Genomic DNA, 14832 nt, shown 5'->3' with positions numbered 1-14832 from the left:
ACACTCTGTTATGCCTTTTGTAGTCCTAATTGCTGGTTTCTGGAAAGAACAAACAAGATACTCCTAGTTAAATAAATATGTATGGAAATCCCTTTACGGCTTTAGATGACAAATTTAATAAAATTCTCTTCCACAGATTAGTAACATCCATAGATACAAGCTGCAATTGTGTTGTTCAGCATAACTACCATGGGACTGAGTCTGTTACTTCTAACATCTTGATGTACCGGTTTCTTACACTGGCATGAAACGGTGCATTCACAATCCTCTACTTTCATAGCTGTCAAGGGAAAAATAAAGAAAACCTGTTTTTGAATTCACAAAGTGTTTTATTTTTACAAAGTGTCAGTTTACCAGACCACCTCAGATCACACTCCCATCGCATTCCATAGTTCTTCAGATTTGATACGGTACCTCAGTTCTGAGGAAGTCCCTCAGTATAGTCAGCCAACTCTCAAGGAGGGTTACCCTCTGCAATGTGGGACATCAAGTACTTTGCCTTGCACTAAGGTTTTTCACATCCTTAGGCAATGTGAAAAATTAAGCTTTTTCACATGCTTTAGATTTTGGAAACACAGGAAAAATATTTTCTGCTTAGCTTTAATCATACTTGCCTGTCCTTCCAAAGAGGGCATTCAAGGACTTTGTTTGAAAATCACTGTATAATTGATGGATATTTTTAATAGTATAATAGTATGTTTATTTGTGTTCCCTTCTTAATATGCACCCGGGGCAAAGAAACGGGAGGTGGGCTTCTGTGATCTAGTGAATAGTAATTCCATTTATAGTTGTGAACACAGAGGTCCAAATCTTGCATAGAAACTGGTGAGTTGCCCTTCCTGAAGTAATGAAGGAAATTAAGATTCTACTGCTGAGGTATTTTGCTTTCAAAGTTAAGTATGTGAAATGTAACTGCACTTGAAAGTAATCTGGCTTTTACTGTCGAGTAATTATTGCTCAACTAACCTTTCACCACTTGTGAGAAATAATGTTATCTCCTACAATTTTAATGGGATGATTTTGTTTGGTTTTTTCTCCTCCTTAGAATTCTCCCAGTGCTTCCTGGCCTTGCTGTCAACCTCTGTTATGATCCACTAGATATGTATATGTGCAAAAATTTAAAAAGATGTTGGCAAGATGGATTGCTGTAAGGAATGGTTTTTCACATTGTAGGCATTTATGCATATTTAATCCAATTTTGTATATGTATTTTTGGGATTACTTCATGCCAGAAATTCCAGTAAATGTGAGATAATTATGTTCTGCTTTGAAAGTGAACCATTTGGTACCTTAAACAAGACTAAATCTCATGGCAGTTTGCCATTTTTACTAGAAGAAAAGCAGCCATTGTAGTTCCAAATCCTACAAATCTTGGGGTTTGTTCTTACCGTAACAATGTAAACAACTGTGGTTCAGAAATGGATTCACATGTATTTGTAATTATGTCTGTTGACAAGGACTCAAAAATCCAAAGGACAAGGATTCTACGGGAAGGCATATCTTTTTGTACCAAAGGCAGTTATACTTTCCCATCCACGTCACTCCACTTGGTACTTGGCATCTTGTGATGTCTTCTATCCTCATGCAAAGCAGCTTATAGCCACTTACAACTAGTGCCATCTACTTTTTTGGCATGTGTTGGTTATTCAGCATCTGCAGAAAAACTTCCTGTCCTGAAGTTGAATTCCTAATGATTAATTTATCTGACAGCTCCAGTGTTGGCTGTAATACAACTACCAACAAGTCCCCAAGGAAGAAACATACTATTCATCTTCTTCCACCACCATTTTCCCATAGGCAATGAGTTCAAATCAAATCTTCCTTCCTCTTCTTTTACCTTTAAGCTGAGTATGACTGTACAGGGATCAGACTCAAGATACAGCAGTCATGTGCTGATTTCTAATTATCAACAATTTCCACAGCTGTCACGCAGTACCTGAGTTTTAATTGGTTGCACTAATAAAAGGAGTATTTCCAGGCACAGAGACGCACACTATCCTCGTGTAATCTAGGCAGGGTGCTCTAAGCAGCCTTGTAGGTAAGTACCTAGGGACTCCTATTTACTACAAAAGCCTTCCCCTAAATTAAAACAGTGCATTTGAAATTAAAATAGTGCATATGTTGCATTAATAAAGTCATAAACCATGCTCAGTCAAGCTGCTTCGTGTCACTGGAGAAGTTTTAATCAATCAGATTGTGTTCTCTTTTTAATATTGTTCCATTTGGAATTGTTCAGAGACCTGTCCTGAAACAGAAGATTAGCATTTTTTTTTTTTTTTAATTATTGAACATGAATGGTCACAGCAGTTTCAGAATTTGCATAACTAATAAACTGAGAAAAAGACCACTTCTGGATTTAATATTTACTTCTATTTGACTATTTGATTGCTTAACAAAGATAGAATGAAGCAGCAGTGTGATAGCTGGAGACCCCTGTACGTCAGTTGTCAAATCAGGTCAAAGACATTAGATATAGTAAACACTGTTTGTAAAGATGTGGCCTAAATCTAGAAAAAATGTCATATTAGTTGGGAGGTATTTTGACTTTCAGTTTTTAAGTACTATCTAGACAGAAGCAACTGTATAAATTCTGACCAAAATGACATATACATCATGGGGCTCTGGAAGCTCTGGAAAGAAATTAATTTGGCAATTTTTAACACTTTATGGATTAGTACAGGCTATTCTGGGCACCACTGGGATTTGAAATTAGATAAATAATTTTCATTCAGAAATTAGTCTATCACCCACTCTGTTAGTTCTATAAAAGCTATTGTACTGATAGTAAGATAAAGTTATCAGTGGAACAAACTTTCATTTGAAATTTTTAATCTGGTGAAACTGAATTATATTGTGTGAGTATGACTTACATATTTCAAGTTTCTGCCTGGCTGTTTTTTCCAAGTCCAAGCTTTAGCTTGTTGTAGATAGTCAAAATAAAAGACCTATGGAAATAATACAATATTTAATATGTATGACATAACAAATACAGATATTGGTTTTAAACCAGTCTGACAATTCTCAGAGCCGAAGGCAATCTGAGTACTTGTGGTTTAGCATAAGTGTACTTTTCCTCAGTTAAATATTGTTAGCATTTTTCTTTCTATAACCTCTACTGTCATATGGGGAGTTTGAGATAGGTGTTTACTTGAAAAATTCCCACTGTCTTCAGTGGGCATTAGAAGAGTCTCCGAGACTATATTGCACTGCAGGACCACAGAGAATATCAAAGCCAGAGCCAGAAGTGCACTATCAACCTATTTTCCTTCTCTCCCTCCCCTATATCCTCATCTCCATGGGTAAGCAAGTGGGTGATCAGGCCAGGGGGAGCAGAATCACGCATCTGTGATCAGGGTGTTGGAGGATTGGAACCCCAGGCATGTCAGGATGTTCATCTGCTGTGCCATCTAGACATAGCCTAAGTGCACTTGCTACAGCACTCTGACAGTCTACAGGTACTGCAGAGACATTTTTCTTTCTTTAAAGAAATAGAAACAATAAAACCTTGTGAACGCAATATCAATTTTACAGAGCTAAAGCAGAAGGCAGTAAAAGCAAGAGTCAAGGGGTTTGGTCTACCTCATTTGCTGTCAGTGTAACTTCAAGATAATTCAGACATCTAGGAACAATGGTATGTGGAATATTTTTTTCAAGGACCAAAAATATTTTGAACATGTGTAGGGTTAATATGTAATTCATAGACTTTTCTGCATCTATGTGCATGAACACTACATATAGAGCTGCACCCATGTGTACGGCTGTCTGTGTATGTATGTGTGCATGTGCGTATGCATCCTGACTGGCTTTTATAATGATAGAGATCAATATTATTCATTAGAAAAAAAATGTTTTCTGATAGCACACATATTGCTTAAAGCTGCGGGCAAAATGCATAGTCAAAAAAAGCACATTTTTCTCCTGGTGATATTACTTATTTATTGCTCCTATTGCGTCTACAGATACTGAATTATTTGTTTCATTATCACTTTGTACTTTCCAATACACAAAATCCTTATCTACAGAGAGGCTTCAATCAGATTCAAATTCTTTCTAAAAAGACTTGTATAATACTGGTTATTTTCTCATTTATTAGACAACAGATATCGCTGATGATATCTGAATTAAAATTACTCTTTTTGGCAAAACAGCAGGACAACTTTACTTTTGTTAATATTTTGAACCAGGTAGATCAAGAGGTGAGCATATTTATAGTGTGTATTAAAAAAAACCAGGAAAAAATAATTCTAGAGTATTCTGTACATACAATTCCTTTATCTAAGGATGAACACTGACACTATTGCTGTCTTACAGGTTTTGAAATTGAATAACAAGGCAGTTGTGACTGTTGTTATCAGAATGCTAGTAGCAATTTCCCAGTTTCCTGATACAGCCATTCACATTCCTTTCTCTGCCTGTCAAATACCAAATTAATAAAAGCACAATGATTATCATTAAAAAGAAATCGGTACTTACTATACTTTCTGCTGTGTGATCTGGAAGCACTTAATCTTCTAAGTTTAAGGAATTACTGCAGTGATTACATTACGTACCAAAACTTAACAGGTAGTGTAACAGTCACGTTCACCATCACAGGTGGCTTAGTTTATACATGTGTGTGTATAGCTAATACATACAATTTTTTTAGATTCTTAAGAATAAAAAATGTTACAAAATGCAAAACTTCTGTCTGCAGTTCCCCCACAGATACTTACCAGCATTTCCCACACAAAAACCAATGAGCTAGGACACTAAATTACAGGCATGGTTATAGTGGCTACCAACCCCCCGGAAGATAACCAGTGCCGTCCCACTGTGAAAGATGAAGGGTACTCCTGCCTTTCTCAAGTGGTTCCAAAGCAGAGTTGGCTAATGTTTTGCTTTGCTTAACATTTTTTTTTTTGGTAGATTTTTAGGAAATAATATTGGGTACTAGAAGATAGCAGCACTGCTTCCAGGTCTACATAGTTTGCCACTAAGGAGGGGTACAATCTTATAAATATATTTAATACTTTTTTCTAAAAGAAAATAGGTATTCACATATTATTTTATTTTTATTTTTCCCCTACTTGTTTTCCTTTTATGTTCTCTTTTCCCATTATCTACTGACAGAGCATAGCACAGCTTGCTATATTGGTAGAAGGAGAACTTGAGCAGTGATATTTTACTGTTCTAGCTACTAACCCAGTAGGCTGATCTAGGTTACTGATGCACAGGGCTTTCCATTTTCATTTTTGTCCTTTGTTCATGGGAGAGACATAAAGAGATTAAAGGGATAATGGGTCTGATCCAAAGCCCCCTGTGAGTAATAGCAGAGCTGACAACAATTGTTTCACAGCAGCTTCTGAGACTTGGGGATTTGTTTTCATCCACTTTGGAAGAAGTGGACATTTTTGCTAATTGAAATTATTTTGAAATGTTCATTTTGACTATAAATGTGATCTTTTTGAAACAGAAGTATGTCGCTTGGTGTCATGGTTTAACCCCAGCTGGCAACTAAGGCACAGAGAGCCGTTGTGGGTTGACCTTAGCTGGACACCAGGTGCCCACCGAGCTGCTCTATCAGTCCCCTCCTCAGCAGGAAGGCAAAGGGAAGAATAAAATAAGATGGAAGAAAAACTTGTGGGTCAAGATAAAGGCAGTTTAATGAAACAACAGCAAAAGTTGCACATGCTAGAAGCAAAGGAAAACCAAAAGATGTTATTATCTACTTCCCATTTTCAGGCAATGTTCAGCCACTTCCTGGGAAGCAGGGTTTCTGTACGCGTAGTGGTTGCTCTGGAAGACAAACACCATAAATAACAACTGCCTTTCTCTTTCGCTTCTCCTTTCTTACCTTTATATCTGAGCAGACATCATATGGCATGGAATAGCCCTTTGGTCACTTTGGGCCAGCTGTCCTGGCTATGTCCCCTCCCGAGATCTTGCCCACCCCCAGCCTGCTGGTGAGGATGGGGGGAAGGTTCGGCAGACAGCCCTGATGCTGTGCGAGCGCTGCTCTGCAGTAGCCAAGACACTGGTGCGTTATCACCACCTTTCCAGCTACCAACACAAGTGCAGCACTAGGAGGGTGCTAAGGGGCTCAGACAGACCCAATATAGCCACTCATTCACTCCCCCCAAGTGGGATGGGGGAGAGAATTGGAAAGATAAAATGTGAAAACTCATGAGTTGAGATAAAGGCAGTTTAATAGGCAAAGCAAAAGCAACACACACAAGCAAAGCAAACCAAGGAATTCATTCACCGCTTCCCATGGGCAGGCAGGTGTTCATCCACCTCCAGGAAAGTCGGGCTCCATCATGAGTAACAGTTACTTGGGAAGACAAGCGCCATCAGTCCAAACACATCCCACCCCACCCTTCCTTCTTCTTCCCCCAGCTTTATATGCTGAGCATAACACATGGTCTGGGACATCCCTCTGGCCAGTTAGGGTCAGCTGTCCCGGCTGTGTCCCCTCCCAGCTCCTTGTGCTCCGTCAGGCTGCTCGCTGGTGGTGTGGGGTGAGTGGCAGAGAAGGCCCTGGCTCTGTGCCAGCTGCTCAACAGTAACCAAAACATCCCTCTGTTATTATCACTGTTTTCAGCACAAATCCAAATGAACTTCATACTAGCTAGCACGAAGAAAATTAACTCTATCCCAGCCAAACCCAGCACATTTGGTAATCAGAGAAATAGTATGAGAAGTGAAAGTTTCATGTTAAACCTCTCTTCTTGATAATGTAGGATCAAGTTTTTCATCCCCAAACTAAACAGATCAGTAAACTAATACTTCCCTCATCCAGACAATCAGGCAATTATGTATAAGTGGAGAATAATTTCCATTGACTCTAGTAGTCTTTGAATCAAAATTGTAGAAACAAATAGAGATTTCTCGCTTACTTTTTAGCATGTAAAAAAACATTAATGCAGCAATTTATACATTCTAGTCCACACATAGTCATGGAACAGTTTCTTTTCTTTGCTCAGTTTTACATGCTGTTACACTAAACCCACACTGAGTATTGTTTCTTTTGGAAATGCTTTTACTATAGGGAACTCTCTAAGAAACCTTGACTTTTCTGTAAAATTTCTAATTGATAAAAGGTCTTTCATACCACTGACTTAGAGGAATAGTAGCAATTGTGATTTTTCAGGATTTTTTTTCTTTGATGGATTTGGTGGGATTAATTTATGAACTACACAGTAATAATGTTGAGTGATAATCCGAAATGGATGTCCAGTTTGTAACCTGAAAGTACTAATTCTCATTTAAGACACACCTGTATGGAGCTACATCAGTGCCACACACTATGAGCAGACATTGCTTTCAAAAGCCATTTTATAAAGAAAAATAAGTTGTTATAAACACTTAAAAAACATAGAATTTTAAGTTTGAAAAGAATGAGTAATTCTGTCTTTTTTTTTTTTTTTTTTTTTTTTTTTTTTTTTTAAGATTTTACTAGTTCTTAAATCAGAGATGTCTCAATCCTGAGATTATGCAATAAAGTCTGTTCTTCACAGTTGCTGGGGGCTACCCACCAGACCCTGCAGGCAGGATTGCCATCACTGGTAAAGAATGTGCCCCTAAGAGCCATCAGTCTAATATCTTTTCTTTTTACTTTTTTTTTAAGCAACATTTTCTGTCAGAACTCCACATACTCTCAACATTTCCAACTTCATTTGTTCTGTGTGGCATTTTGATTTTTTGAAAGACATTTGTGCATGGATTTATAATACATAGATTACATAAATTGACACTGGTGCTGTGATCAATGAAACAAAAAGTCTTTTCTTTGGCTGTCTAACCTGATTTATGCTGTGTACATTTTTTTAAGTAATATATTTATTTATTATTTACATGTGAACTAAAGACACCTAGCTAGAGCAACACAAAAAAAAATAGCATTCAGTACTTCAGAGTTCTTTTACAACTACAGTATTCAGCTGTATTCAGAACAGTAGAGCCCTGACTGCTGATTTTCAAGGACTTGTACTGTGTATGTGCATGCATGCACACAGCTCCCCATGACCCTCACCATCTGCCATTAAAAAATATTACCACTGTTGTTCCCAGCTCTGTGAAGAGCTCTTTGTTGTACTATTGCTGTTTCCTTCTTGGACTCTCAGGCATAGCTGGGTAGAACATGTAAATAAACGTTCATATTTTCATGCTCTGAATGAGCAACAGTGGACAGGAGAGATTCACTGACTATGATATCAAAAGAAATCAGACTGAAGTCAGCATCTGAGCTGTTACTATTTGAGCAGCATGCAGCTTAGTGAAGCCTGTAACATGGGAATAGCTCAGGCTTGAAAGAGCTCAGGGTGTCTTGAGACTTTAAGCCCCATTATCTAAGAGCTAGCAATATCAAGGAGGCTTGGGGGAACACAGTTTCATGAAAGATCTTGGATGATTGCCCAGACTAGAATATCAGATTCAGGAGGGTCGATGGGAATAAATCTGAGTTTTCCAGACAGATGTAAGAGGTTTTCTAAGATCCTTTTTAACTCCGAATGTCAGTCTTTGGAGTCTTTCCACAGGATCTTCACATCTGGGTTGTAGTTTTAATAGAGTACTTAATCACAAGAGACTGTGGAGTATGTCCTAAGTGATTCTTCTCTGTGATCCAGGAGCATTAAACCATTTTGTGACCAGAGGAAGCCACAAGCAAAAACCGTAATTTAGACAAGAACCATAAAAGCCAGACAGAGCCTTTTGCCTGGTGTATCAGGAAGAATACAAAGAACATATTATGTATGTGGCAGTTCCTTGAACATCTTTCTTTTTATTAGAAAGAAGCTTTATAACCAGAATTGCCATATTTCAGCTTTGCCTTCCCGCCCCCCCCCCCCCCCCCTTAGTATATCAGTTTGTCAGAATGTGTCCCTCTGTCCATGAGATGGCTTCAGGTTAACAGTAATTTCTCTCAGCAGAGAGGGATTCAGCATGCTAATATAAAACCTCTAGGAAGCAGCCAGCATAGGTGTTGAAAGTAAATGATTTATCTATTGGCAGCTGTATATCAACTTCTGTACGGGAGCTGCTGCACGTGATTGCTCTAGCTGCCAGTTTGATACAAGGGCACAGAGAAGCTTTGATACATATCAGCGTCCATCAATACTAGCTTGGATACAGATGCCAATCAGTCAAAACAGCTTGCATGAGCAGTACATAGACTAGTACATAGACTTTCTGTTATAAACAGAATTAGACTGGTTTTAGTTTTGGCTGTTGGTTTTCTTTTGGCAGAATGGTTCAGTTGCAGGAAAGCCAATTCATCGAAAGCATTTTGGTGGGAGCCACAGTGGCACGAAGTCAGCTTGACAGAGCTGTGTTTTGAAGTAAGCATCAACATAAACCGATTTTATCAGAAAAGAAAATACATATTTTTTCTGGTTTGGAATTACTTCTGATTTCACTATAGTGAATAAAAGAAGAAAATATTATAAAGGTTTTCACTGATGTGAAAGTTTTTTCTGATTATTTTATTTCTCTAGAAAATTTTGAGATAGTTTATCAACAACACAGCATTTCCTACCAAATAAAAATGAAATTTCCTCCCATTTCTGACCTGACAGAACTGATAAATTTCACAATGATTTGATTTCTAACATGCATGCATTACATATGTTTAAATCTCTGATGCCTTTTTATGAAGCTTTATGCAAATTCCAGGGGTATATGTTTGTATCTTTTAAGTGCTATTAATTAACTGTGGAAAAAAAATGTTAACTCAATCCCAAATGTTAAGTCAATATTTTCTTTTAAAAATTAAGCAAAGTATAGAGTTAACATTTCTTTAAAACACTCATAATAGTATTGGCATAAAATCTAACTCACTGGTTAGTGCCACTTGGAAAGAAAGCTAGGAATTCACTCATTTCATAGCCATGAAACCCTACCTGTACCTGTGATGGGATTTGCTAAGGATTTCATAGCTTTGTGATAGAACTGTGACCCATTTCTACTTAGTCTTCCAGGAACACCTGTAGTGAAAAATAAGATTGTTTTGAGATGCATGTCTACTTCCTTTTTTGTTTGTTTTTTTTTTTAAAGCTGAGACCCGTATGGAAGGTTAGTATTGAAGGCTAATTAGCCTATAAAAACTACAGTGTTCAACTATTGCATACTGACAAGTGGTTTGTTTTCATCATCAACAAGCTGCAATTAATATTTGAGTACATATTAAATTATGGCTATTTTCATCATATCTGCAGATAACATCAGATAATTTTTGAAGGAGGTATTACTAAGGGAGAAATAGAACCACAATATACTTAAGAGTCAGTTTACTCTTCTGAAAGCAATACATAATGTAATTTATTTAAATATTTTGTATTTATAGATATAATATATATGTTCATATATAAAATATATTTAAATATATATTAAAAATTAGTTTAATTTTATTAAATATTATTCTTTTCTCAGTCAACCTTTAGTTATGATAACAGAGTCCACTAAAGTAATTAAAATTTTACAGAACAGAATAAATGAATTATTTTTACGCAAGTATTTGTAATGAAAGAAAAAAAAGTGTCATTATGAACTAATGAATAGCTAGTCGGCACAAAACAGGAGAATTTGCAAAAGTCAGCCAATTGAAATTCAGAGGAAAGCTGATCATCTGAACTCGACTTCCAAGTCACCAATGGCAGAAAATAGAATACATGTTTTTTTCTAGAGGAAATGGAATATTAATTACATTATCAACATTTTAAGGCTATAACTCTGCAATGTTTCTTGCTGTTGTTTGTTATTTTCCCTCCACAGAAACAATTATTAAGGAATTGCTAAAATGATTGGTTAAATATACAAGATATTAATTTTCTTTCCTCATGCTCTTTAAGTGTGGCTAAAGCTATCCCACACATGCCTGGGCCAGTGGAAGGAAGGGGATAATGCAGGTAGCAAGAGCAGAGCACTGATACAGGACTAAGGTGATGCAGACATCATTCTTATTTTTAGCAGATACCATCTATAACTTGAGAAAACCGCCAGGTTTATTCCATACTTTATTTTATTTCTGTGAAAAAAAAATATTTCAGAAATATATAACATTTATGGAGAGGTAATACTTGGAAGACAGATTATTACTGTGAAAGACAAGTAGAGGTGGATAGTCCAAATTCATCCCTAGGTTTCATAGCTGCTGACTGTATCTCAGAAGGAACACTTTAAAGGTCCCATGTCAAAGTGGTTTTCCTTGTATAAAAATGAGAAACATTTTGCATGAGTGTTTCTTATGTTACTTTAAAAATACACATTTCATGATTTCTGAATGAGATGCTGTGGGTGACTTTTGCATCTGTGAGAAAAAACAGTGCTGGAACTGCACAAGGGCTTGCATTGCCCTTGAATTAACAGCTCTTGGGAAATGCTGTATCAGAACTAGAGCTTCAGCTTGGTACCTTCATGTTTTTGTAATGAGTGATAATCTGGTACAGACGTATATGCAGCACAGAAAACCTTTGTGGAAGAAATGTCCTGGAGTAGGTTTACTTCAGAAAAGTGGCAGGCACTGCTTCACCACTGTTACAGGTGAAGTGTATTTTCTATCTGTGCCAACTGTGAGGGTCCTGAGGGCATTTCCAGTCCCTACTGTTCCCACACAGCCTCCTCTGGACCCCCACCCCTGCCCAGGGGACCAGGAAGGACCACATTTCCAAGGGGCCACCAGTTCCTGCTGTAGGATGCAGACATGCATTGCAGGTTCACCTGCCTGCAGTTCTCTCACAGCCATGCCCGTGCCTGGCCATGGACCTTGCTGAACTGGACCCTGATCTGTGGGTTGTCTTCACAGATTGATCTTGGACCTCATATTGTCACTATACCAGCTGGGTCTCCCAGGAGCCATCAAGCCTCAGAGCACCCTGACACCACCCAGGAAGGTGCAGGTCCTACAGAGCCCTCAGCAGCCACCTGCTCAGAAGACCTGTTCTGCAGCAGCACATCGAAGTGGAGGAGTCCCCAAATGTGCTCCTTCTGAGATATGGACAAGGCAACCACATGAAGCTGGGCTAATTATGTCATTTCAATCAGACTGGAGTTAAGAAGTAGCAAACATTAGGTTTTGTGCAACATCACCGGAAGGCTGGCGTAGTAGATAACACCATGTTCGCTGTGACTAGAAGTAGTCTGTTTAAAAAATAAAAAGCAAAAACCACAAAACCCACAACCTCCAAAAAGTGTGCTTTAAATACTATTTCTGCTGTTGTCCTTCATCTCCATTTTGGCCTCTGGCCAACCATGGTAAAACACTCAGGTGGCAAACAGTGCCTTTCCTGACAGCTAACTGAGATGGCCTACGGGCAGGGACAGGCTGTGCTGAGTAGAAAGGGCTGCGCAACATCAGGTGGGGGATGAGCAGAGACCAGAGTCACAGAACTCCAGCAAACTGGACTGTTGGGAGCAGTATGAGTAAGAATCATGTTCAGCAGATGGCATCAAAGTGGGGTGGGAGAAGCACACAGTGGTGTGGGAAACAATTTCACAGCTGTAAACTGTTAATCCCTGGCTAGAAGAGGGGGAATACCCCCAAAATTTCAAGACTGTCTACATGATGGAAGAGCAATGCTGACTATTCAGTAACTAAAGATCTGGAGTATTTCACCCGTTAATGCAGAAATGCAACAAGTCACACAGTTCTGAGCTAGGGTCAGTTTCTTCAAGAAACATCAGCAAATGGTGCAGCTCCCACAGCCCATATGGTTTTCCCTAGGGTTAGGTGTAGGTCATGCCTGCAAACCTTGTGCATGGTAGTAGAAAACTACTTTTTTTTGCAGGCTGGTCAAAGTAGGCCAGGTTCTTTCTTTCTTATGTATACTGAGCATCAGCACAGTGTCTGGCATTACATACGCCTATCATGTTCCTCAAACCAAGAAACACCAACATCCCCTTCTCTACAATGAAGCAGGCATTCCTTGCATTACAGCAAACACTAAATTCATTCACAGAGCACCACATCACTGCTGTGGAGCTGAGGAGGGAAATCTGAGCTAAAGCAGCTGCCCTTTCTATTGAAGGTATGGAGGGATGCTGTGGTGGCTTCACACAGGAAGGCTGTCCATAGGCAGACACTCCCCCCTGCAATTGTTTGGCAGCTTCAGAAAAAGCTCCTTTTCATCTCCTTTCTCTGACTGGGAGCTATGAGTGTTAAAAAAAATAATATTGAGCTATCTGGAAAGCATTTGCTGATTAAACAGCCACTGCTCTCTTCATCCTCCTCCAGGCAGACACTCGGGCTGGGCAGAGGATGCCCTAATACCCATCTGTCAGGCATTAACTGCAACAGGTGTAATTTTGTACCTAAGCCTGAATACCTCTTTGCAGAGTGGTTTCAACTTTGGGGCAAAACTGACTTTTATGCCATCCACAAAAATTGTCTCAGGTACATGCTAATGATCTTTAATGCCAGGAACATAGCAACCATTTCATAAACTATGGCTGTATCCAGATATATTTAAAAATGCTTTAATCAATTAAATTATTTGCAGATTACATCCCATATTTGAATTCTGCTGCCTCATCTTTTAACTACCAATTCAAAAATCATGAAGGTAACAGAAATAAATTCTTTCACATCCTTAGTGATCTTTAGTTTTATTATGGAGACTTATAAATGCTACAGAGTGTAAATTAGTTATCTTCAAATACTACTTATCTTTTTTTAAGTTATTTGGCTTCCAAATGGAAAAAAACAGTTTTGAGTTATGCAATGTGTAAAACTGATTTTTGAATGACCAGAGGGCCATTTTATCTTCTTTTGGTGAAGAAATAGGATAACTGTAAAAGTACAAAGATTTTTTTTTTACTGAGGATAATACATAAAAAAGTAATTCATAATTTTCTTAGGTCCTACTACTTATAGCCTATGATTTGTTACTTGCCTTTTTTGATTTGTGATAATTGATTTTAATAAATTAGTTACTAAGGCAGATAACATACATAATTTCCCTGAAACTAATTAAAATCCTTTGTTATAATTTTATCCAAATTCTCTTATAGGTTAAAAATACCCATTAATGAGATGCAAGAAAATTATAGACAGGCATAAATAATAACAGTGCTGAACATGAAGTACAGGCTGGGTATGAAATTTGGGATTATGGAATGAATTTAAGACTGAACTTCACAGTTTGTTTTCTTTGAGATTCTCTGCTGTTTGGTTTCCATGTATATGGGTTTAAATCCTCCAAGCTTTGAGATGATTTGAAAAGCTCAGGATTTCAAAGTAAAATTCACATAGAATTTATAGAATTGCTAATATCCTGTTTACATGTGAAGAGGGATTTTAATGTATAAGCATATTCGGTTCCAGTCTGAACAAATTCCCATGTCTCTCTTTGGGTCTATGTGAGTGTGAATTTTAAATGCATTGACAAGAGCTTTTGTGAAACAGATCACTGCAGCAAGGAATATAATGGACTATAGCTGCAGCTTTTTTGGCCACCCACAGACTGAAAGGCTATTTTGGTCTCCATCATTTCCCCAGTCAGATTTTCAGATTACAAGCCATGGTAACAAATGACACATTATTTTGTGTAAGCATGCCGGACACTGGTAAATCAAGTATTTTTTGAAGCTTAGTTTAGACTAGTTGTGGGGAAATATGGTGAATATGTTTATAGACATTTCTGGACTTGGTTGTGTGGATTATTACCAGTCTGTGAATGGAAATGAAAAAGAATACAGTCATCAGAAAACAGGAATGTGTTCTGCATTTGTAACTCAATAAAGGGAGTACCAAGGTGCTTCCAGATGACCTTGTGACCTACGTATTATAAAGCGTGTGAGACCTGTCCTTAAGGGAGTTACAGTTGCTATTCTGATTGCTATGTTTTCCAAAAGTGGACA

Source organism: Falco punctatus (assembly GCF_963210335.1).
Source record: "Falco punctatus genome assembly, chromosome: 3".
NCBI classification, from domain to species: Eukaryota; Metazoa; Chordata; class Aves; order Falconiformes; family Falconidae; genus Falco; species Falco punctatus.
Note: the sequence above shows the minus strand (reverse complement) of the source record.